Genomic DNA, 25,817 nt, shown 5'->3' on the forward strand with positions numbered 1-25,817 from the left:
TAACTTTCTAAAGTAAATATGTTGTATCATAGTGAGTATTAATTTTTCTATGACAGCTGAAAGGTTACATTTATTCAGAAAATGTTGTATCAGCTTTCTTTTCCTTTGCTCCTACTTCTCATTGATTCACAGTGGTAAACATCACTTCATCCATGGATCTGACTTTTCTCTGATTTCTCATGGTCATTCTCACTAACTCGTCTTGCCTCCTGAAATCTTTAGCAATCCCATTATTCCACAGAAGCAAAAACCTTCCTTGGTCCTTTTTCCTCAGAAGATTGATTATTCCCACATTTTAAATGGGAGATTGCAATAAGTTAGGAGAAAATGCCACAAGAGGGTCTCTCATTTTTTTTTCACATCCTGTATCAGCCTCTGCTTGCACTCTCTGTTCAAAGATATTTGTGCAACACATTGATGGAAGATGCCACTTGTTTCTCTCCTTGGGGAAAAGACAGATTAATTACCTAACAAATAAAATAAAGAGAGTGTCTTGCTCTTTTCAAATGTTGGACAGGATTGCTTGCATCCTAATTTAAATGTTTCAGGTGACTGAAGCTTAAGATTCCTAAGCTTTAATCCATACTTGCACCATGCACAGCACCCAACAGGAGAGCTTTACATAACCCCATGAGACACTTGTGTGCAAGTGGAATAGATAAAAATATAAAACTATTGCTGTCTTTTTGTGTCATAAAAATGATTTTTTGTCTCATTTAAAATATTTTTTTCTAAAATCCAAAAACGTGTCAGGCTAAAATATTGTTATTTCAAATATGGTAAAATCGAAGACCCTTCAAATTTCTTTCCAGTTTTGTTGATGATGGGATGCCGTCAGAGATATGACTTCATTAAACACAATAGGTAAGATTCCTTCATAGGCCTGATTGGGGAATATGAAAATAAACCCCCCAAAATCTGGACATTTTCTAGTTCTCAAATATTGGTTAAGATGGTAGAAAGGGCCCTTCCTTGTCCTATATGTTAATGCAGATCAATTGTGAGAGGTGGGGATAAAACAAGCAGCCTAAATATCCTTTATGTTTGTTGTACTACTAGTAGAAAGAGGAAGGGTCAACATGTCACCATGGTTGATATAGCAAATAAGCTGCTTGAAACTACACAGAAATGTACCTGCTTGTATTTTCTGTGCAGTTACCCTCTCTTTTGGTGTGCCCTGATACCTCCCTCAACTTATGTACCAACTCCAGCAGCATTAAGCAGAAATCCAAAGAAACCTATTCTTTGGAATTATGAGGAAGGGAAGAGTCAAACATTTTATAACATGCTCTATACAAGGATACACGTCACCATCCTTATCTATGTCATGCCATGCATGGAGGGTCAGTAGGTTCAGGGGATTCTGGAAGCACCAAGTTCTGTGGGGTTAATCACAGTTGCATTCATGGGCAGTAAAAGAGAAGGGCCTTATCTTGGTCACTTTCTCAATGCTAGTAGCTACAAAAAGAAGAGGATAGCAGACATCTTAGGGAGAAGAACCAACATTAAATGAAATGTCCGAATTACTCTAGGCAACCTCTCATGGTGGCCTCCCATAGCTCCTCAAATCCCTACATACTTGCACAAGGGATAGTGTAATATTACTGGAGTGTCTGACTGCAGATTAACATTATTTTTGTTGAAAAAAATAAAAATAGGTTCAAGTGATAGGGTTTGAAAAGGGTTCACAGTGTGAGGGAAACTATTGTAACAATGTGGACAGAACCCTTTGGATGGATTCATCATGTTTTTTTTTTTTTTTTTTTTTTTTTTTTTGCTGCTTCAGAATCTGTAGTAGCGATTGGTGTGTTCCATGATACATCCCCGCTTCTTATAAGTTTTAGATGGAATACCCCATTAGGAAGAAGTGCACGTAAGGAAGATTAGTGAGTCAAACTCCTCTGCCCTCTGTCAGCAGTGGGTGCAAAGGGATTTAGACCAAGTGCTTTCATCCTTTGATTTGCAAAGTTTTCACTATATGAATGATGTTTTGTTTGTTTGCAGGTCAGGAGCCTTGGTCTCAATATCCCTGTTTAAAAAGTGTTATCACGTGTCTGCCAGAATGAATTGCTGATGATACTGGGAAAAATTGAGAGTTATCCTTAACAATTAAGGGTTTTGTAGCAACATGGATGGACCTAGAGATTGTTATACTGAGTGAAGCAAGTCAGACACAGAAAGACAGATATCATATGATATTGCTTATATGAGGAATCTAAAAAAGAAAAAAAAAAGGTACAAATGAACTTATTTACACAACAGAAATAGAATCATGGATATAGAAAACAAACTTATGGTTACCAGGGGATAAGTGGGGAAGGGATAAATTGGGAGATTGGGACTGACTTATACACACTACTATATATAAAATAGATAAAGACCTGCTTTATAGCACAGGGAACTCTACTCAGTGGTCTGTACTGGCGTATACGGAAAAAGAATCTTATAAAAAAAAACAAGGGTTTTGGGATTATATAATAAATATAAATGTGCAAACCTTTAACATGAAAGGAAAAATCAGTTAACTCTGTGGTCCCTGTTATGGTGTAAATACTTTGTACCTCTAATTTAAAAATTTTGAAACCCAGCTCCCATGTTGATGGTATTAGGAGGTGGGGTTTTTGGGAGGTGATTAGGTTATGAGGCCAGAGACCTCAAACATGGGATTAGTGACCTAATAAATGTAGCACACAGAAGATCTTATGACCATTCCATGATTTCATTGCCGAGCGAGAAGACCCACATTATGAACCAGAAATTGGTCCCTCGCCAGACACTAAGTCAGCTGGCAACTTGTTCTTTTTTTAAAAAAAATTAATTAGATAATTAATTAATTAATTTTTTGGCTGTGTTGGGTCTTTGGTGCGGTGCGCGGGCTTCTCATTGAGTGGCTTCTCTTGTTGCGGAGCACGGGCTCTAGGCGTGTGGGTTTCAGTAGTTGTGGCTCACAGGCTCAGTAGTTGTGGCCTGTGGACTCTAGAGCACAGGCTCAGTATTTGTGGTGCACGGGCTTAGTTGTTCCATGGCATGTGGGCTCTTCCTGGACCAGGGCTCGAACCCTTGTCCCCTTTATTGATAGGCAGATTCTTAACCACTGCACCTCCAGGGAAGCCCCTGGTTACTTGCTCTTGAACCTTTCAGCCTCAGCAATTATGAGAAAACAAAAATATTCTGCTGTTTATAAAATACCAAGTCTCTCGTATTTTGTTCTAGCAGTCAAAGAGCTGGCTGAGGAGAAATATCTGTGAGCTTGAAGACATATCAGGAGAAACCTTTAAATCTCAAAAGAAAAGAGAAAATGGGCAGGAAAGAAATCAACAGAACAGAGTAATCAATAATTGTGGAACAATGAAAAATGCTGTGACCTATACATAATGGGTATAGCAGGAGGAGAATAAAGATAATAAAGAACAGAAAATATTTTTTAAAAATGACTGAGAATCTCCCCAAATGAATGTCTGACACTAAATCCACAACATCCAAACTTAGAAGAACATATGCATAGTAAAGAAAACTGACCAGTATCTCTCAGGAACATCAATGCAAAAATCCTCAACAAAATATTACCAAATCGAATCCAACAATATTTTGAGAGAATTTTATATCATGAATGAGAGGAAATAATCCCAGGTATGAAAGGCTGGTTCAACATTCTAGAATCAAATAATTATATCCATCATATCAACACCTTAAAGACAATCATTAGCATATCAATAGATTCAGAAGACCTTTGAAAAAATCTAACACCCATTCTTCATAAAAACTCTCAGTTAAAGAAGTAGACTGGAGCTTTCTCAAGTTGATAACAAAGATTTACAGGAAACTTTTATCTTACATCATGATTAATGGTCAAAACCATGAAGCTTTTCCACTAAGTTCAGGTAAAAGTAAGGATGTCCCCTTTCATGACTCCTTTTCCATATTTTACTCCAAGTCCTTGTTAATGCAATAAGGCACGAAAATAAATAAAACAAATACAGATTGGGTAGAAAAAAATGAAAGCAACCTAAATAAAATGTGGACCAATATACTTTATGGACACCTCACCAAAGAAAATAGACACTATGCATATAAGTATACAGAAGAATAATCCAGATTACATGCTGCCATGAAAAAGCAAATTAAAAATACAATTACATACCACTATGTAACACTTAGAATGGCTAAAATGTGAACAATGACAAGAACAAATTCTGTAGGAGATGTGGAACAATAGGAAATGTCATTTGTCATTGGTGGAAATGAAAAATAATACAGCTACTTTGGTAGTCTGATTGACACTTGCTAGAATATTGAGCATTCCCTTACTGTACAATCCGTCAAGTGTTCTCATGGATACTTATTGAAAGTAGTTTAAAACATACTTCCAGAGGAAAACCTGCATATGGATATTTATAGCACCTAATTCAATATTGTCAAAATGTGAATGAAACTAAGGTGTCCTCCAATAGGTGAATGAAATGATATAGTATTAATATATTCTGGGAATGGGATAATATTGAGCACTATAAAAGTAAGCTATCAAGCCATATAAAGAGATGGGAATTCTTTTTTTTTTCTTTTGAAATATAGGTGATTTTCTTTATTTTGAAATTTAAATTTTATTGGAGTATAGTTGATTTACAATGTTGTGCTCATTTCAGCTGCACAGCAAGTGATTCAGTTACACATATGCATATATTCATTCTTTTTCAGATTCTTTTCTGATAACGGTATTCCCAGAATACTGAGTAGAGCTCCCTGTGCTATACAGTAGGTCCTTGTTGCTTATCTGTTATATATAGTAGTATTCGTATGTTTACCCCAAGCTCCTGATTTATCCCTACCCCCCACCTCTCCCCTTTGGTAACCATAAGTTTGTTTTCCAAGTCTGTGAGTCTGCCTCTCTTTTGTAAGTTAGTTCATTTGTATCAATTTTTAGCTTCCACCTAGAAGTGATATCATCCAATACTTGTCTTACTCTGTCTGACTTACTTCACTTAGTACAATCATCTCTAGGTCCATCCATGTTACTGCAACTGGCATTATTTTCTTCTATTTTATGGCTGAGTCATATTCCATTATATGTATGTATCACATATTCTTTACCTATATTCATATGTTGATGGACATTTTGGTTGCTTCCATGTCTTCGCTATTGTAAAGCGTGTTGCAGTGAACATTGGGGAAGATGTGTCTTTTCGATTTATGCTTTCCTCCAGATATGCACACAGGAGTGAACTTGCTGGATCATCTGGTAGCTCTATTTTATTTTATTTTACTTCATTTCATTTCAATTTCATTTTTTTTGGAATAGAGTTGATTTACAATGTTGTGTTACTTTCTGCTGCACAGCACATTGAAGCAGTTATACATATATCCAATCCTTTTTGGATTCCTTTCCCATACAGGTCATTACAGAGTATTGAGTAGAGTTCCCTGTGCTATACAGTAAGCCCTTATTTGTTATCTCTTTTATATATAGTGGTGTGTATATGTCAATCCCAATTTCCAATTTATCCCTCCCACCTCCCCTTACTCTGGTAACCTCCATTCTGTGCTCCATAGTGGCTGTTACCAATTGGCATTGCCACCTATAGCATAGAATTGGTGGCGCAGTGGTTAAGAATCTGCCTGCCAGTTCAGGGGACACAGGTTCGAGCCCTGGCCCGGGAAGATCTCACATGCCACAGAACAAGTAAGCCCGTGCACCACAACTACTCAGTCTGCGCTCTAGAGCCCACGAGCCACAACTACTGAAGCCTGTGTGCCTACAGCTTGTGCTCCACAACAAGAGAAGCCACCACAAAGAGAAGGCTTCGTACCACAACGATGAGTAGCCCCCGCTTGCTGCAACTATAGAAAAGCCGCGGGCAGCAACGAAGAGCCAAAGCAGATTAAAAAAAAAAATAAGTAGTAGGTTTCTCTTTTTTCCACACCCTCTGAAGCATTTCTTGTTTGTAGACATTGTGATGATGGCTATTCTGAGTGGTTCCAGGTGATACTTCTTTGTACATCTGATTTGCATTTGTCTAACATAAAGCAATGGTGAGTATCTTCAGATGTGCTTTTTTTTTTTTGAACAGTGTCAGTAAGATTTATCCCTTGAAAAAGGGTTATTGAAAGGTTGCCTTGTTTTGAAGTCTACTTCGATTACCTACCCCAAGACATTTTTTGAGGGCTGTTGTCATTTACAGCTCCCCAGGCATTGTGAATATGAAGTGCGTATAAGGTCCAGTTTTAGAATTGTTGTTATGGGAAACAGAAGGCGGCAGGATTTCTACTGTCCCTCTCTGGTTACTGACACAACCTTAGATGTAGGGCAAGTCCTGTTCTTGGGTATTAAATTAGAGTGGAATGTGCCTGACCAAACATGTAAGGGCTTCTGTCCCATTCCTTCTTCCCCCTTACCCTTCATCCCCCGAACAAGTATAAACCCCTGCAAAATCACCTGTTGAGGGTGCTGTCTTGTAGAGTGGGATGACCCTTACGAAGGAGTCAGGAGGTCGGAACCCAAACACCAGGATATGTTGAGAGCAGGTGATTTTCCAAATGTCATCCAGCCCAGAGAGTCCACCATCCTTTGGGTGTCAGAGGGTTGGTTTAGTAGTATGAGGGCACACTTAGATCTGGAGATAGTGATCCCATGCAGAGGGGACCAGGTACTACATGTTCAAGGGGGGCGAATTAGCTGGCATATCCTCCCGAGGTCCTCAGGCCCACAACAGTCCAGCCTTGGGACCAAATTGTGTCTGTGTCCAGGGATGTGACACTAGTACGTTCACTGCGACTAAACAAATTTAGTGATCATTTTTCTTTTCTTTAATTTAATTTTAAATTTATAATGGAGTATATAGTTGATTTATCATGTTGTGTTCATTTTTGTCATACACCAACATGATTCATTTATACAGAGATAACTATATATTCTTTTTAGAATTATTTTCCCATTGAGGTTACTAAAGGGTGTTGAGAAGAGCTCCAAGTGCTCTACAGCAGGTCCATGTTGATTACAAGTTTTCTCTCTGTAAATATGTATATACTAACTCCAACCTCATGATTTATGCCTCCAACACACCTTTCCAGTTTGGTAACCATAAGTTTGTGTTCTAAGTCTGGGACTCTGTTTCTGTGTTGTAAGATAGTACCTTTCTATCAATTTTTAGATTCCACCGATAAGTAATATCATATGATATTTTTCATTGCCTGATTTATGACACTTAGTATGAATGTATGTAGGTCCTTCTGAGTGGCCCTAAATGGCCTTATTTCATTCACTTCATGGCTGAGTAATATTCCATTGTACATATCTACCATAATTTCTTTATCCATTCTTCCTTCCAAGGACTTTTAGGTAGCTTCCGAGTAGAGGCTCTTGTAAACAGGGCTGCATACATTTTAGAGTGCCTGGGTCCTGTCAATTTACGTTTTTTCCAAGATACAGGCCCAGGAGTGGAAGCGCCATATGCTCTGAAGCTCTGGTTTTTAGATTTTTAAGGAATCACCACCCACTTCTCCAGAGTGGCTGTTAGCAATTTACATTCCCACCATCAGCTTGTCAGGGTTCCCTTTTCTCCACGCCCTGTCCTGCATTTCAGGTTTTACAGTTTGTGAGGTTGGCCATTCTGACTGGTGCGAAGTGATATCTCTTTGTAATATTAATTTACATTGCCCGCCTGTTTTGTTGGCCAAAAATGGAGTAAGGGTTTTTCCTGAATAGATTAAGGAATAACGCATACGGCCTTTTTGGCAAACTGCATCATTGGCGATGTTCAGCAGCTTTGCATGTGCTTTAATGACGAGTGCAAACTACCCCTTGAAATCCCTTTCCTGCAATTCTGCCTTGCTTACAAGGCCTTTACGAATACTTGGCTCAAGAAATGACTCCATTAGAGGTGTCAATTACAACCCTGCATGTTTGTGAATCGCAGTGCCCCTGAGCACCGGTTTTCAACTTGTTTAGGGAAGCAGACACAAAGGGGCAGGATTTCTACAGACCCATTCCAGTTACTGGGGCACCTGAAGGATAGGGAAATTCTTCTTCCAGGTAGGAAACTAGAGTAGCATATGCCTGTCCAAACATCTAAGGCTTGTGTCTCATTCCATCCCGCCATTCCCCTTCTTCACCGGAAAATTCCAAGCCGTGTAAAACCGGCTGTTGAGTGTGCTGCCTTCCCAAAGTGGGGAGACTCTAAGGAAAGGAGCTGGGGAACCCGAATACCAGGAGACGTGGAGATGAGGTGACTTTTCCAAACTCTTCCCGATCAGACGGTGTACCATCCTCTGGATGTGCCATGCATGTTTTAGCTGTAGGAAGGGTCCCCTGCACCTGGAGGTATGGGACCCATGGAATGGGGCCAGGCAGTATTACTCTAAAAGTGATGCATTTGCTGTCCCATCCTCACGAAACCTCTCAGACCAACGAGTGTAGAGCCTTAGATCCCATCCAGCTCTGTGTCTACATATGGTCAGTCCAGGTTGCATCACAGCCCTTGAACAAATTTTGTAAGAATTTCTCTCTCTCTCACTGTCTTTATTTTGTTCTTGTTATTTAATTTTATAATGGGGTATAGCTGATTTTCAATACTGTGTTTCTTCCTGCTCTACATCTATCCACTTGATTCACTTAAAGAGAGACATCAATAAATTCTTTTACAGATTCTTACCGGTCTTATATATCCTTTTCTGGTGACAACAGGGTGCTGAGTCCAGCTCTTTGAGCTATAGAGTAGGTCCTGTCGAATACCTATTTTGTTTATGGAACCGTATCTGTGCTAATTTCAACCTCCTGGTTTATGCATCACCCCGCCCCACCTTTCTCCTTTAGCAGCCATAAGTGTGTTTTCTAAATGTGCGACTCCGTTTCTGTTTTGTAATTGCGTTCATGTGAAGGCATTTTTAGATACTATCTATAAGTGATACCTTATGATAAGTCTCTTTTTATGTCTGACTTATGTCACTTAGAATGATCGTACCTCACTCTCCACGAGTTGCTGCCACTGGCCTTATTTCATTGATTTAAATGCTGAGTAATATTCCATTGTACATAAGTACCACATCTTCTTTATCCACTTTTTCCTTCCAAAGACATGTAAGTTGTACCCAAATCGAGGCATTTCTAAACAGAGCAGCCCTAAACTTTGGGGTGCCTGTGTCTTGTCGATTTTTTGGTTTTCCCAAGATATACGCCCATGAGAGGAAGTGCTGTATGCTCTGTAGCTCTCTTTTTTAGAAGTTTTAAGATACAGCATACACTTCTCAAGAGTGGCCGGTGGAAATTGACATCCCGCCGATCAGCATAACAAGGCTCCCTTTTCTCCATGGCCTGTCCTGCATTTCTGGGTTTTACACTTTGTCAGCAGGGGCCTTTTGACCAATGCGAAGTGAGACATTTTTGTAATGCTGATTTGCGTTGCCCGCTTGTTTAGTTGGCCAAAAAGAGCATCTGCGTTTTTTCCAATATTTATTCAGGAAAGAACGCAGACGCCCTTTTTGGCCAAGGGCATCATTGTCGAGGTTTTGCCGCTTTTCCTGTGCTTTAAAGGCGATTCGAATCTACCTCCTGAAATCTGTTTCCTGCAATTCTGCCTTGCTTTCAAATCCTCTTCGTTGCCTTCCCTCCATATAATTGTGGACGAGAGTTATCATTTCTAACTCTGCAGGTGTGTGAATTGCAGTGCCCCTGAGCTCCATTTTTCAACTCGGTTTCTTGGGAGCTGGCCGCAAAAGCGCAGGATTGCCTCAGGCCCTATTCTGGCTCCGGGCGGCAGGCTGAGCCTGTGGTTAATTCTTCTTCCTGATGGGAAAATAGAGTGACCTGTGCCTGTCCCAACACCTAGAGCTAGTCTCTCATTGGTTCCCCCTCTTCCCGTTCATCCTCAGGACAAATTGCAACCTGTACGGAACAGGAGGTTAAAGGTACTGATTCTCCAAGGAGGGAGATTGCTAGAAAAGCGGCTGGAATGGCGAACCGGAGCACAAGGAGATGAGAAATGAGGTGCGTTTTAGAAACCTTTCCCGATCACACGGAGTGCCATCTTCTGGGTTTCTTATGCATGTTTTCGATGTAGGAAGATGCCCTTGAACCTGGAGATTTGGGACCCATGGGATGGGTACCACGCCATATTAATTTAAAGGGTCTGCGTTTGCTCACCCAACCTCACCAAACCTCTCAGCCCCACGAGTGTCCACCCTTATGTCTCAATCAGCTGTGTGTCTAGATATGGTCAATCCAGGTGGGATCACAGCCCCTGAACGAATTTTGTAAGAATTTCTCTCTCTTTCACTGTCTTTGTTTCACGGATTTTTAAAAGTAATTGATTTTTATAATGGGGTTTAGCTGCTTTTCACTGCTGTGTTTATGCCGCTTTACACCCACTAGACTCACTTACAGAGAGATAGCAATACATAGGTTTTAAGATTCTTACTAGTCAGATATATTCTTGGGCGGTGAATAGGGGGTGTTGAGTCCAGTTCACTGAGCAAGGAGTAGGTCTTGTCTATTACATATTGGGTTTATGGAACGGAATCTGAGCTAATTTGAAACCCTTGTTTTTTGCATCACCCCACCTCACCTTTCCCGTTAAGCAGCCATAGTGTGTTTTCTAAACGTGTGACTCTGTTCTGTTTTGTAATTCAGTTCAAGGGTAGCGGTTTTTACATTCCCTCTATAAGTGATATCTTATGATAAGTGTCTTTTTCTGTGTGACTTATTTCACTTAGAATCGTCGTACCTAAATCCACTCATCATGCTGCTACTAGCCTTATGACGTTGATTTCATGGCTGAGTGATATTCCATTGTACATAAGAACCACAACTTCTTTATCCATTCTTCTCGTTCCTGGGATATTTAAGGTGTAACGAAGTGGAGGTTCTTGTCAACAGAGCAGCCCTAAGTTTTGGGGTGCCTGTGTCTTGCTGATTTATAGTTTTCTCAATTTATACGCCCATGAGTGGATGTGCCCTATGCTCTCTAAGCTGAGTTTTTTAGATGTTTCAGGACACACCGTACACTTCTCCAGAGTGGCTGTTGGCAATTTATATCCCGCCCATCAGCGTAGCAAGTCTCCCATTTCTCCATGGCCTGTCCTGCATTTCTGGTTTTGACACTTTATTCAGCATGGCCCTTTTGACCGATGGGAAGCGAGGCTTCTTTGTAGCGCTGATTTGCCTTTCCAGGTTGCTTGGTTGGCCAAAAAGGGCGTATGCGTTTTTTCCTGAATATATTCAGGAAAAATCGCATACGCCCTTTTTGGCCAAGGGCATCATTGTCGAGGTTTTGCCGCTTCTCCTGTGCTTTAAAGGCGATTCGAATCTACCTCCTGAAATCTGTTTCCTGCAATTCTGCCTTGCTTTCACATCCTCTTCGTTGCCTTCCCTCAATATATTTGTGGACGAGAGTTATCATTTCTTACTCTGCGGGTTTGTGAATTGCAGTGCCCCTGAGCTCCATTTTTCAACTCGCTTTCTTGGGAGCTGGCCGCAAAAGTGCAGGATTGCTTCAGGCCCTATTCTGGCTCTGGGCGGCAGGCTGAGCCTGTGGTTAATTCTTCTTCCTGATGGGAAAATAGAGTGACCTGTGCCTGTCCCAACACCTAGAGCTAGTCTCTCATTGGCTCCCCCTCTTCCCGTTCATCCTCAGGAGAAATTGCAACCTGTACGGAACAGGAGGTTAAAGGTGCTGATTCTCCAAGGAGGGAGATTGCTAGTAAAGCGGCTGGAATGGCGAACCGGAGTACAAGGAGATGAGAAATGAGGTGTGTTTTAGAAACCTTTCCCGATCACACGGTGTACCATCTTCTGGGTTTCTTATGCTTGTTTTCGATGTAGGAAGATGCCCTTGAACCTGGAGATTTGTGACCCATGGGATGGGTACCACGCCGTATTACTTTAAAGGGTCTGCGTTAGCTCACCCCACCTCCCCAAACCTCTTAGCCCCAAGAGTGTCCACCCTTATGTCTCAATCAGCTGTGGGTCTAGATATGGTCAATCCAGGTGGCATCACAGCCCCTGAACGAATTTTGTAAGCATTTCTCTCTCTTTCACTGTCTTTGTTTCACGGATTTTTAAAAGTAATTGATTTTTATAATGGGATTTAGCTGCTTTTCACTGCTGTGTTTATGCCGCTTTACACCCACTAGACTCACTTACAGAGAGATAGCAATACATAGGTTTTAAGATTCTTACTAGTCAGATATATTCTTGGGCGGTGAATAGGGGGTGTTGAGTCCAGTTCACTGAGCAAGGAGTAGGTCTTGTCTATTACATATTGGGTTTATGGAACGGTATCTGAGCTAATTTGAAACCCTTGTTTTTTGCATCACCCCACCTCACCTTTCCCGTTAAGCAGCCATAGTGTGTTTTCTAAACGTGTGACTCTGTTCTGTTTCGTAATTCAGTTCAAGGGTAGCGGTTTTTACATTCCCTCTATAAGTGATATCTTATGATAAGTGTCTTTTTCTGTGTGACTTATTTCACTTAGAATCGTCGTACCTAAATCCACTCATCATGCTGCTACTAGCCTTATGACGTTGATTTCATGGCTGAGTGATATTCCATTGTACATAAGGACCACAACTTCTTTATCCATTCTTCTCTTTCCTGGGATATTTAAGGTGTAACGAAGTGGAGGTTCTTGTCAACAGAGCAGCCCTAAGTTTTGGGGTGCCTGTGTCTTGCTGATTTTTAGTTTTCTCAATTTATACGCCCATGAGTGGAAGTGCCCTATGCTCTCTAAGCTGAGTTTTTTAGATGTTTCAGGACACACCGTACACTTCTCCAGAGTGGCTGTTGGCAATTTACAGCCCGCCCATCAGCGTAGCAAGTCTCCCATTTCTCCATGGCCTGTCCTGCATTTCTGGTTTTGACACTTTATTCAGCATGGCCCTTTTTGACCGATGGGAAGCGAGGCTTCTTTGTAGCGCTGATTTGCCTTTCCAGGTTGCTTGGTTGGCCAAAAACGGCGTATGCCTTTTTTCCTGAATATATTCAGGAAAAAAGGCATACGCCCTTTTTGGCCAAGGGCATCATTGTCGAGGTTTTGCCGCTTCTCCTGTGCTTTAAAGGCGATTCGAATCTACCTCCTGAAATCTGTTTCCTGCAATTCTGCCTTGCTTTCACATCCTCTTCGTTGCCTTCCCTCAATATATTTGTGGACGAGAGTTATCATTTCTTACTCTGCGGGTTTGTGAATTGCAGTGCCCCTGAGCTCCATTTTTCAACTCGCTTTCTTGGGAGCTGGCCGTAAAAGCGCAGGATTGCTTCAGGCCCTATTCTGGCTCTGGGCGGCAGGCTGAGCCTGTGGTTAATTCTTCTTCCTGATGGGAAAATAGAGTGACCTGTGCCTGTCCCAACACCTAGAGCTAGTCTCTCATTGGCTCCCCCTCTTCCCGTTCATCCTCAGGACAAATTGCAACCTGTATGGAACAGGAGGTTAAAGGTGCTGATTCTCCAAGGAGGGAGATTGCTAGTAAGGCGGCTGGAATGGCGAACAGGAGTACAAGGAGATGAGAAATGAGATGTGTTTTAGAAACCTTTCCCGATCACACGGTGTACCATGTTCTGGGTTGCTCGTGCATGTTTTCGACGTAGGAAGATGCCCTTGAACCTGGAGATTTGGGACCCATGGGATGGGTACCACGCCGTATTACTTTAAAGGGTCTGCGTTAGCTCACCCAACCTCACCAAACCTCTCAGCCCCAAGAGTGTCCACCCTTATGTCTCAATCAGCTGTGGGTCTAGATATGGTCAATCCAGGTGGCATCGCAGCCCCTGAACGAATTTTGTAAGAATTTATCTCTCTTTCACTGTCTTTGTTTGACGGGTTTTTAAAAGTAATTGATTTTTATAATGGGGTTTAGCTGCTTTGCACTGCTGTGTTTATGCCGCTTTACACCCACTTGACTCACTTACAGAGAGATATCAATACATAGGTTTTAAGATTCTTACTAGTCAGATATATTCTTGGGCGGTGAATAGGGGGCGTTGAGTCCAGTTCACTGAGCAAGGAGTAGGTCTTGTCTATTACATATTGGGTTTATGGAACAGTATCTGAGCTAATTTGAAACCCTTGTTTTATGCATCACCCCACCTCACCTTTCCCGTTAAGCAGCCATAGTGTGTTTTCTAAACGTGCGACTCTGTTCTGTTTTGTAATTCAGTTCAAGGGTAGCGGTTTTTACATTCTCTCTGTAAGTGATATCTTATGATAAGTGTCTTTTTCTGTGTGACTTATTTCACTTAGAATCGTCGTACCTAAATCCACTCATCATGCTGCTCCTAGCCTTATGACGTTGATTTCATGGCTGAGTGATATTCCATTGTACATAAGGACCACAACTTCTTTATCCATTCTTCTCTTTCCTGGGATGTTTAAGGTGTAACGAAGTGGAGGTTCTTGTCAACAGAGCAGCCCTAAACTTTGGGGTGCCTGTGTCTTGCTGGTTTTTAGTTTTCCCAATTTATACGCCCATGAGTGGAAGTGCCCTATGCTCTCTAAGCTGAGTTTTTTAGATGTTTCAGGACACACCGTACACTTCTCCAGAGTGGCTGTTGGCAATTTACAGCCCGCCCATCAGCGTAGCAAGGCTCCCATTTCTCCATGGCCTGTCCTGCATTTCTGGTTTTGACACTTTATTCAGCATGGCCCTTTTGACCGATGGGAAGCGAGACTTCTTTGTAGCGCTGATTTGCCTTTCCAGGTTGCTTGGTTGGCCAAAAAGGGCGTAGGCGTTTTTTCCTGAATATATTCAGGAAAAAAACGCCTACGCCCTTTTTGGCCAAGGGCATCATTGTCGAGGTTTTGCCGCTTTTCCTGTGCTTTAAAGGCGATTCGAATCTACCTCCTGAAATCTGTTTCCTGCAATTCTGCCTTGCTTTCAAATCCTCATCGTTGCCTTCCTTCCATATATTTGGGGACGAGAGTTATCATTTCTACCTCTGCAGGTTTGTGAATTGCAGTGCCCCTGAGCTCCATTTTTTAACTCGCTTTCTTGGGAGCTGGCCGCAAAAGCGCAGGATTGCTTCAGGCCCTATTCTGGCTCCGGGCGGCAGGCTGAGCCTGTGGTTAATTCTTCTTCCTGATGGGAAAATAGAGTGACTTGTGCCTGTCCCAACACCTAGAGCTAGTCTCTCATTGGTTCCCCCTCTTCCCGTTCATCCTCAGGACAAATTGCAACGTGTACGGAACAGGAGGATAAAGGTGCTGATTCTCCCAGGAGGGAGATTGCTAGTAAAGCGGCTGGAATGGCGAACCGGAGCACAAGGAGATGAGAAATGAGGTGCGTTTTAGAAACCTTTCCCGGTCACACGGTGTACCATCTTCTGGGTTTCTCGTGCATGTTTTCGATGTAGGAAGATGCCCTTGACCCTGGAGATTTGGGACCCATGGGATGGGTACCACGCCGTATTACTTTAAAGGGTCTGCGTTTGCTCACCCAACCTCACCAAACCTCTCAGCCCCAAGAGTGTCCACCCTTATGTCTCAGTCATCTGTGGGTCTAGATATGGTCAATCCAGGTGGCATCGCAGCCCCTGAACGAATTTTGTAAGAATTTCTCTCTCTTTCACTGTCTTTGTTTCACGGGTTTTTAAAAGTAATTGATTTTTATAATGGGGTTTAGCTGCTTTGCACTGCTGTGTTTATGCCGCTTTACACCTACTTGACTCACTTACAGAGAGGTATCAATACATAGGTTTTAAGATTCTTACTAGTCAGATATATTCTTGGGCGGTGAATAGGGGTTGTTGAGTCCAGTTCACTGAGCAAGGAGTAGGTCTTGTCTATTACATATTGGGTTTATGGAACGGTATCTGAGCTAATTTGAAACCCTTGGTTTATGCATCACCCCACCTCACCTTTCCCGTTAAGCAGCCATAGTGTGTTTTCTAAACGTGCGACTCTGTTCTGTTTTGTAATTCAGTTCAAGGGTAGCGGTTTTTACATTCCCTCTGTAAGTGATATCTTATGATAAGTGTCTTTTTCTGTGTGACTTATTTCACTTAGAATCGTCGTACCTAAATCCACTCATCATGCTGCTCCTAGCCTTATGACGTTGATTTCATGGCTGAGTGATATTCCATTGTACATAAGGACCACAACTTCTTTATCCATTCTTCTCTTTCCTGGGATGTTTAAGGTGTAACGAAGTGGAGGTTCTTGTCAACAGAGCAGCCCTAAACTTTGGGGTGCCTGTGTCTTGCTGGTTTTTAGTTTTCCCAATTTATACGCCCATGAGTGGAAGTGCCCTATGCTCTCTAAGCTGAGTTTTTTAGATGTTTCAGGACACACCGTACACTTCTCCAGAGTGGCTGTTGGCAATTTACAGCCCGCCCATCAGCGTAGCAAGGCTCCCATTTCTCCATGGCCTGTCCTGCATTTCTGGTTTTGACACTTTATTCAGCATGGCCCTTTTGACCGATGGGAAGCGAGACTTCTTTGTAGCGCTGATTTGCCTTTCCAGGTTGCTTGGTTGGCCAAAAAGGGCGTATGCGTTTTTTCCTGAATATATTCAGGAAAAAACGCATACGCCCTTTTTGGCCAAGGGCACCATTGTCAAGGTTTTGCCGCTTTTCCTGTGCTTTAAAGGCGATTCGAATCTACCTCCTGAAATCGGTTTCCTGCAATTCTGCCTTGCTTTCAAATCCTCTTCGTAGCCTTCCCTCCATATATTTGTGGACGAGAGTTATCATTTCTAACTCTGCAGGTTTGTGAATTGCAGTGCCCCTGAGCTCCATTTTTCAACTCGCTTTCTTGGGAGCTGGCCGCAAAAGCGCAGGATTGCTTCAGGCCCTATTCTGGCTCCGGGCGGCAGGCTGAGCCTGTGGTTAATTCTGCTACCTGATGGGAAAATAGAGTGACCTGTGCCTGTCCCAACACCTACAGCTAGTCTCTCATTGGTTCCCCCTCTTCCCGTTCATCCTCAGGACAAATTGCAACGTGTACGGAACAGGAGGTTAAAGGCGCTGATTCTCCAAAGAGGGAGATTGCTAGTAAAGCGGCTGGAATGGCGAACCGGAGCACAAGGAGATGAGAAATGAGGTGCGATTTAGAAACCTTTCCCGGTCACACGGTGTACCATCTTCTGGGTTTCTCGTGCATGTTTTCGATGTAGGAAGATGCCCTTGAACCTGGAGATTTGGGACCCATGGGATGGGTACCACGCCGTATTACTTCAAAGGGTCTGCGTTTGCTCACCCAACCTCACCAAACCTCTCAGCCCCAAGAGTGTCCACCCTTATGTCTCAGTCATCTGTGGGTCTAGATATGGTCAATCCAGGTGGCATCGCAGCCCCTGAACGAATTTTGTAAGAATTTCTCTCTCTTTCACTGTCTTTGTTTCACGGGTTTTTAAAAGTAATTGATTTTTATAATGGGGTTTAGCTGCTTTGCACTGCTGTGTTTATGCAGCTTTACACCTACTTGACTCACTTACAGAGAGATATCAATACATAGGTTTTAAGATTCTTACTAGTCAGATATATTCTTGGGCGGTGAATAGGGGTTGTTGAGTCCAGTTCACTGAGCAAGGAGTAGGTCTTGTCTATTACATATTGGGTTTATGGAACGGTATCTGAGCTAATTTGAAACCCTTGTTTTATGCATCACCCCACCTCACCTTTCCCGTTAAGCAGCCATAGTGTGTTTTCTAAACGTGTGACTCTGTTCTGTTTCGTAATTCAGTTCAAGGGTAGCGGTTTTTACATTCCCTCTATAAGTGATATCTTATGATAAGTGTCTTTTTCTGTGTGACTTATTTCACTTAGAATCGTCGTACCTAAATCCACTCATCATGCTGCTACTAGCCTTATGACGTTGATTTCATGGCTGAGTGATATTCCATTGTACATAAGAACCACAACTTCTTTATCCATTCTTCTCTTTCCTGGGATATTTAAGGTGTAACGAAGTGGAGGTTCTTGTCAACAGAGCAGCCCTAAGTTTTGGGGTGCCTGTGTCTTGCTGATTTTTAGTTTTCTCAATTTATACGCCCATGAGTGGAAGTGCCCTATGCTCTCTAAGCTGAGTTTTTTAGATGTTTCAGGACACACCGTACACTTCTCCAGAGTGGCTGTTGGCAATTTACAGCCCGCCCATCAGCGTAGCAAGTCTCCCATTTCTCCATGGCCTGTCCTGCATTTCTGGTTTTGACACTTTATTCAGCATGGCCCTTTTTGACCGATGGGAAGCGAGGCTTCTTTGTAGCGCTGATTTGCCTTTCCAGGTTGCTTGGTTGGCCAAAAACGGCGTATGCCTTTTTTCCTGAATATATTCAGGAAAAAAGGCATACGCCCTTTTTGGCCAAGGGCATCATTGTCGAGGTTTTGCCGCTTCTCCTGTGCTTTAAAGGCGATTCGAATCTACCTCCTGAAATCTGTTTCCTGCAATTCTGCCTTGCTTTCAAATCCTCTTCGTTGCCTTCCCTCAATATATTTGTGGACGAGAGTTATCATTTCTTACTCTGCGGGTTTGTGAATTGCAGTGCCCCTGAGCTCCATTTTTCAACTCGCTTTCTTGGGAGCTGGCCGTAAAAGCGCAGGATTGCTTCAGGCCCTATTCTGGCTCTGGGCGGCAGGCTGAGCCTGTGGTTAATTCTTCTTCCTGATGGGAAAATAGAGTGACCTGTGCCTGTCCCAACACCTAGAGCTAGTCTCTCATTGGCTCCCCCTCTTCCCGTTCATCCTCAGGACAAATTGCAACCTGTACGGAACAGGAGGTTAAAGGTGCTGATTCTCCAAGGAGGGAGATTGCTAGTAAGGCGGCTGGAATGGCGAACAGGAGTACAAGGAGATGAGAAATGAGATGTGTTTTAGAAACCTTTTCCGATCACACGGTGTACCATGTTCTGGGTTGCTCGTGCATGTTTTCGACGTAGGAAGATGCCCTTGAACCTGGAGATTTGGGACCCATGGGATGGGTACCACGCCGTATTACTTTAAAGGGTCTGCGTTAGCTCACCCAACCTCACCAAACCTCTCAGCCCCAAGAGTGTCCACCCTTATGTCTCAATCAGCTGTGGTTCTAGATATGGTCAATCCAGGTGGCATCGCAGCCCCTGAACGAATTTTGTAAGAATTTATCTCTCTTTCACTGTCTTTGTTTGACAGGTTTTTAAAAGTAACTGATTTTTATAATGGGGTTTAGCTGCTTTGCACTGCTGTGTTTATGCCGCTTTACACCCACTTGACTCACTTACAGAGAGATATCAATACATAGGTTTTAAGATTCTTACTAGTCAGATATATTCTTGGGCGGTGAATAGGGGGCGTTGAGTCCAGTTCACTGAGCAAGGAGTAGGTCTTGTCTATTACATATTGGGTTTATGGAACAGTATCTGAGCTAATTTGAAACCCTTGTTTTATGCATCACCCCACCTCACCTTTCCCGTTAAGCAGCCATAGTGTGTTTTCTAAACGTGCGACTCTGTTCTGTTTTGTAATTCAGTTCAAGGGTAGCGGTTTTTACATTCTCTCTGTAAGTGATATCTTATGATAAGTGTCTTTTTCTGTGTGACTTATTTCACTTAGAATCGTCGTACCTAAATCCACTCATCATGCTGCTCCTAGCCTTATGACGTTGATTTCATGGCTGAGTGATATTCCATTGTACATAAGGACCACAACTTCTTTATCCATTCTTCTCTTTCCTGGGATGTTTAAGGTGTAACGAAGTGGAGGTTCTTGTCAACAGAGCAGCCCTAAACTTTGGGGTGCCTGTGTCTTGCTGGTTTTTAGTTTTCCCAATTTATACGCCCATGAGTGGAAGTGCCCTATGCTCTCTAAGCTGAGTTTTTTAGATGTTTCAGGACACACCGTACACTTCTCCAGAGTGGCTGTTGGCAATTTACAGCCCGCCCATCAGCGTAGCAAGGCTCCCATTTCTCCATGGCCTGTCCTGCATTTCTGGTTTTGACACTTTATTCAGCATGGCCCTTTTGACCGATGGGAAGCGAGACTTCTTTGTAGCGCTGATTTGCCTTTCCAGGTTGCTTGGTTGGCCAAAAAGGGCGTAGGCGTTTTTTCCTGAATATATTCAGGAAAAAACGCCTACGCCCTTTTTGGCCAAGGGCATCATTGTCGAGGTTTTGCCGCTTTTCCTGTGCTTTAAAGGCGATTCGAATCTACCTCCTGAAATCTGTTTCCTGCAATTCTGCCTTGCTTTCAAATCCTCATCGTTGCCTTCCTTCCATATATTTGTGGACGAGAGTTATCATTTCTACCTCTGCAGGTTTGTGAATTGCAGTGCCCCTGAGCTCCATTTTTTAACTCGCTTTCTTGGGAGCTGGCCGCAAAAGCGCAGGATTGCTTCAGGCCCTATTCTGGCACCGGGCGGCAGGCTGAGCCTGTCGTTAATTCTTCTTCCTGATGGGAAAATAGAGTGACTTGTGCCTGTCCCAACACCTAGAGCTAGTCTCTCATTGGTTCCCCCTCTTCCCGTTCATCCTCAGGACAAATTGCAACGTGTACGGAACAGGAGGTTAAAGGTGCTGATTCTCCAAGGAGGGAGATTGCTAGTAAAGTGGCTGGAATGGCGAACCGGAGCACAAGGAGATGAGAAATGAGGTGCGATTTAGAAACCTTTCCCGGTCACACGGTGTACCATCTTCTGGGTTTCTCGTGCATGTTTTCGATGTAGGAAGATGCCCTTGAACCTGGAGATTTGGGACCCATGGGATGGGTACCACGCCGTATTACTTCAAAGGGTCTGCGTTTGCTCACCCAACCTCACCAAACCTCTCAGCCCCAAGAGTGTCCACCCTTATGTCTCAGTCATCTGTGGGTCTAGATATGGTCAATCCAGGTGGCATCGCAGCCCCTGAACGAATTTTGTAAGAATTTCTCTCTCTTTCACTGTCTTTGTTTCACGGGTTTTTAAAAGTAATTGATTTTTATAATGGGGTTTAGCTGCTTTGCACTGCTGTGTTTATGCAGCTTTACACCTACTTGACTCACTTACAGAGAGATATCAATACATAGGTTTTAAGATTCTTACTAGTCAGATATATTCTTGGGCGGTGAATAGGGGTTGTTGAGTCCAGTTCACTGAGCAAGGAGTAGGTCTTGTCTATTACATATTGGGTTTATGGAACGGTATCTGAGCTAATTTGAAACCCTTGTTTTATGCATCACCCCACCTCACCTTTCCCGTTAAGCAGCCATAGTGTGTTTTCTAAACGTGCGACTCTGTTCTGTTTTGTAATTCAGTTCAAGGGTAGCGGTTTTTACATTCCCTCTATAAGTGATATCTTATGATAAGTGTCTTTTTCTGTGTGACTTATTTCACCTAGAATCGTCGTACCTAAATCCACTCATCATGCTGCTACTAGCCTTATGACGTTGATTTCATGGCTGAGTGATATTCCATTGTACATAAGAACCACAACTTCTTTATCCATTCTTCTCTTTCCTGGGATATTTAAGGTGTAACGAAGTGGAGGTTCTTGTCAACAGAGCAGCCCTAAGTTTTGGGGTGCCTGTGTCTTGCTGATTTTTAGTTTTCTCAATTTATACGCCCATGAGTGGAAGTGCCCTATGCTCTCTAAGCTGAGTTTTTTAGATGTTTCAGGACACACCGTACACTTCTCCAGAGTGGCTGTTGGCAATTTACAGCCCGCCCATCAGCGTAGCAAGTCTCCCATTTCTCCATGGCCTGTCCTGCATTTCTGGTTTTGACACTTTATTCAGCATGGCCCTTTTTGACCGATGGGAAGCGAGGCTTCTTTGTAGCGCTGATTTGCCTTTCCAGGTTGCTTGGTTGGCCAAAAACGGCGTATGCCTTTTTTCCTGAATATATTCAGGAAAAAAGGCATACGCCCTTTTTGGCCAAGGGCATCATTGTCGAGGTTTTGCCGCTTCTCCTGTGCTTTAAAGGCGATTCGAATCTACCTCCTGAAATCTGTTTCCTGCAATTCTGCCTTGCTTTCAAATCCTCTTCGTTGCCTTCCCTCAATATATTTGTGGACGAGAGTTATCATTTCTTACTCTGCGGGTTTGTGAATTGCAGTGCCCCTGAGCTCCATTTTTCAACTCGCTTTCTTGGGAGCTGGCCGTAAAAGCGCAGGATTGCTTCAGGCCCTATTCTGGCTCTGGGCGGCAGGCTGAGCCTGTGGTTAATTCTTCTTCCTGATGGGAAAATAGAGTGACCTGTGCCTGTCCCAACACCTAGAGCTAGTCTCTCATTGGCTCCCCCTCTTCCCGTTCATCCTCAGGACAAATTGCAACCTGTACGGAACAGGAGGTTAAAGGTGCTGATTCTCCAAGGAGGGAGATTGCTAGTAAGGCGGCTGGAATGGCGAACAGGAGTACAAGGAGATGAGAAATGAGATGTGTTTTAGAAACCTTTTCCGATCACACGGTGTACCATGTTCTGGGTTGCTCGTGCATGTTTTCGACGTAGGAAGATGCCCTTGAACCTGGAGATTTGGGACCCATGGGATGGGTACCACGCCGTATTACTTTAAAGGGTCTGCGTTAGCTCACCCAACCTCACCAAACCTCTCAGCCCCAAGAGTGTCCACCCTTATGTCTCAATCAGCTGTGGTTCTAGATATGGTCAATCCAGGTGGCATCGCAGCCCCTGAACGAATTTTGTAAGAATTTATCTCTCTTTCACTGTCTTTGTTTGACAGGTTTTTAAAAGTAACTGATTTTTATAATGGGGTTTAGCTGCTTTGCACTGCTGTGTTTATGCCGCTTTACACCCACTTGACTCACTTACAGAGAGATATCAATACATAGGTTTTAAGATTCTTACTAGTCAGATATATTCTTGGGCGGTGAATAGGGGGCGTTGAGTCCAGTTCACTGAGCAAGGAGTAGGTCTTGTCTATTACATATTGGGTTTATGGAACAGTATCTGAGCTAATTTGAAACCCTTGTTTTATGCATCACCCCACCTCACCTTTCCCGTTAAGCAGCCATAGTGTGTTTTCTAAACGTGCGACTCTGTTCTGTTTTGTAATTCAGTTCAAGGGTAGCGGTTTTTACATTCTCTCTGTAAGTGATATCTTATGATAAGTGTCTTTTTCTGTGTGACTTATTTCACTTAGAATCGTCGTACCTAAATCCACTCATCATGCTGCTCCTAGCCTTATGACGTTGATTTCATGGCTGAGTGATATTCCATTGTACATAAGGACCACAACTTCTTTATCCATTCTTCTCTTTCCTGGGATGTTTAAGGTGTAACGAAGTGGAGGTTCTTGTCAACAGAGCAGCCCTAAACTTTGGGGTGCCTGTGTCTTGCTGGTTTTTAGTTTTCCCAATTTATACGCCCATGAGTGGAAGTGCCCTATGCTCTCTAAGCTGAGTTTTTTAGATGTTTCAGGACACACCGTACACTTCTCCAGAGTGGCTGTTGGCAATTTACAGCCCGCCCATCAGCGTAGCAAGGCTCCCATTTCTCCATGGCCTGTCCTGCATTTCTGGTTTTGACACTTTATTCAGCATGGCCCTTTTGACCGATGGGAAGCGAGACTTCTTTGTAGCGCTGATTTGCCTTTCCAGGTTGCTTGGTTGGCCAAAAAGGGCGTAGGCGTTTTTTCCTGAATATATTCAGGAAAAAACGCCTACGCCCTTTTTGGCCAAGGGCATCATTGTCAAGGTTTTGCCGCTTTTCCTGTGCTTTAAAGGCGATTCGAATCTACCTCCTGAAATCTGTTTCCTGCAATTCTGCCTTGCTTTCAAATCCTCATCGTTGCCTTCCTTCCATATATTTGTGGACGAGAGTTATCATTTCTACCTCTGCAGGTTTGTGAATTGCAGTGCCCCTGAGCTCCATTTTTTAACTCGCTTTCTTGGGAGCTGGCCGCAAAAGCGCAGGATTGCTTCAGGCCCTATTCTGGCACCGGGCGGCAGGCTGAGCCTGTCGTTAATTCTTCTTCCTGATGGGAAAATAGAGTGACTTGTGCCTGTCCCAACACCTAGAGCTAGTCTCTCATTGGTTCCCCCTCTTCCCGTTCATCCTCAGGACAAATTGCAACGTGTACGGAACAGGAGGTTAAAGGTGCTGATTCTCCCAGGAGGGAGATTGCTAGTAAAGCGGCTGGAATGGCGAACCGGAGCACAAGGAGATGAGAAATGAGGTGCGATTTAGAAACCTTTCCCGGTCACACGGTGTACCATCTTCTGGGTTTCTCGTGCATGTTTTCGATGTAGGAAGATGCCCTTGAACCTGGAGATTTGGGACCCATGGGATGGGTACCACGCCGTATTACTTCAAAGGGTCTGCGTTTGCTCACCCAACCTCACCAAACCTCTCAGCCCCAAGAGTGTCCACCCTTATGTCTCAGTCATCTGTGGGTCTAGATATGGTCAATCCAGGTGGCATCGCAGCCCCTGAACGAATTTTGTAAGAATTTCTCTCTCTTTCACTGTCTTTGTTTCACGGGTTTTTAAAAGTAATTGATTTTTATAATGGGGTTTAGCTGCTTTGCACTGCTGTGTTTATGCAGCTTTACACCTACTTGACTCACTTACAGAGAGATATCAATACATAGGTTTTAAGATTCTTACTAGTCAGATATATTCTTGGGCGGTGAATAGGGGTTGTTGAGTCCAGTTCACTGAGCAAGGAGTAGGTCTTGTCTATTACATATTGGGTTTATGGAACGGTATCTGAGCTAATTTGAAACCCTTGTTTTATGCATCACCCCACCTCACCTTTCCCGTTAAGCAGCCATAGTGTGTTTTCTAAACGTGCGACTCTGTTCTGTTTTGTAATTCAGTTCAAGGGTAGCGGTTTTTACATTCCCTCTATAAGTGATATCTTATGATAAGTGTCTTTTTCTGTGTGACTTATTTCACCTAGAATCGTCGTACCTAAATCCACTCATCATGCTGCTACTAGCCTTATGACGTTGATTTCATGGCTGAGTGATATTCCATTGTACATAAGAACCACAACTTCTTTATCCATTCTTCTCTTTCCTGGGATATTTAAGGTGTAACGAAGTGGAGGTTCTTGTCAACAGAGCAGCCCTAAGTTTTGGGGTGCCTGTGTCTTGCTGATTTTTAGTTTTCTCAATTTATACGCCCATGAGTGGAAGTGCCCTATGCTCTCTAAGCTGAGTTTTTTAGATGTTTCAGGACACACCGTACACTTCTCCAGAGTGGCTGTTGGCAATTTACAGCCCGCCCATCAGCGTAGCAAGTCTCCCATTTCTCCATGGCCTGTCCTGCATTTCTGGTTTTGACACTTTATTCAGCATGGCCCTTTTTGACCGATGGGAAGCGAGGCTTCTTTGTAGCGCTGATTTGCCTTTCCAGGTTGCTTGGTTGGCCAAAAACGGCGTATGCCTTTTTTCCTGAATATATTCAGGAAAAAAGGCATACGCCCTTTTTGGCCAAGGGCATCATTGTCGAGGTTTTGCCGCTTCTCCTGTGCTTTAAAGGCGATTCGAATCTACCTCCTGAAATCTGTTTCCTGCAATTCTGCCTTGCTTTCAAATCCTCTTCGTTGCCTTCCCTCAATATATTTGTGGACGAGAGTTATCATTTCTTACTCTGCGGGTTTGTGAATTGCAGTGCCCCTGAGCTCCATTTTTCAACTCGCTTTCTTGGGAGCTGGCCGTAAAAGCGCAGGATTGCTTCAGGCCCTATTCTGGCTCTGGGCGGCAGGCTGAGCCTGTGGTTAATTCTTCTTCCTGATGGGAAAATAGAGTGACCTGTGCCTGTCCCAACACCTAGAGCTAGTCTCTCATTGGCTCCCCCTCTTCCCGTTCATCCTCAGGACAAATTGCAACCTGTACGGAACAGGAGGTTAAAGGTGCTGATTCTCCAAGGAGGGAGATTGCTAGTAAGGCGGCTGGAATGGCGAACAGGAGTACAAGGAGATGAGAAA

Source organism: Balaenoptera borealis (assembly GCF_965194805.1).
Source record: "Balaenoptera borealis genome assembly, chromosome: 10".
Lineage (NCBI taxonomy): Eukaryota > Metazoa > Chordata > Mammalia > Artiodactyla > Balaenopteridae > Balaenoptera > Balaenoptera borealis.